Below are 838 nucleotides of genomic sequence, written 5' to 3'. Positions count from 1 at the left end.
CCCTGCACTGAGGGTCTGTATCAAACGGGAACAGTGCCAAGTTACCTCCCTGCATCTGCGCGAACTCGAACGCTGAGCACGCGAGCAATGGAGGGCAGATGCTGGCCCGGCCCTGAGCCACGCTGGGCTGTAACATGACTTTCTCTGTCTGTGTTGATGTTGTGCTGTGTCTGAGGTGGAGGTGAACCTCTCCCGTATGGTCGGGATTGGCCTTGGCCAATCTGCGGCCGTGAGGAGCCTCGCCGCGGGCTGGCGGATGGGGTCAGCGCTGCTCGGGGATGTCCTTGGATGTGGAGTGGAGGCATTTAATAGCAAACGTGGTCATCTGTATTGTTGCATAGCTTGAAACCTGTCCCTTAAAAATACCGACTGGGAGCTGGGATGTGACCGACCGAGGGAAGTCCACTCTTTTCAGAATTTTTTCCCTGGTTTTGAGAAAAAAATGAAGTATGGCTTAAACCTATCGCTGGTGATGCTAACGTGCTCGTGGGTTTGGGGTGCAGTTCCTCCCAAGGAGGCAGCCTGGAGAAAGCCCTGCCTTTCTCGGGAAGGCCTCTTGGCCCCATGCGACAGTCAGATCCTTCCCGGTTGTGCTGTGCTGTGTCGGATCCTCAGAATTTTTTCCCTGGTTTTGAGAAAAAAATGAAGTATGGCTTAAACCTATCGCTGGTGATGCTAACGTGCTCGTGGGTTTGGGGTGCAGTTCCTCCCAAGGAGGCAGCCTGGAGAAAGCCCTGCCTTTCTCGGGAAGGCCTCTTGGCCCCATGCGACAGTCAGATCCTTCCCGGTTGTGCTGTGCTGTGTCGGATCCTGTGCCTCAGCCGAGTGAAGACTTCAG

Source organism: Pygoscelis adeliae, unplaced genomic scaffold, assembly GCF_000699105.1.
Source record: "Pygoscelis adeliae isolate BGI_AS28 unplaced genomic scaffold, ASM69910v1 Scaffold513, whole genome shotgun sequence".
Lineage (NCBI taxonomy): Eukaryota > Metazoa > Chordata > Aves > Sphenisciformes > Spheniscidae > Pygoscelis > Pygoscelis adeliae.
This window is presented reverse-complemented; position numbering follows the sequence as displayed.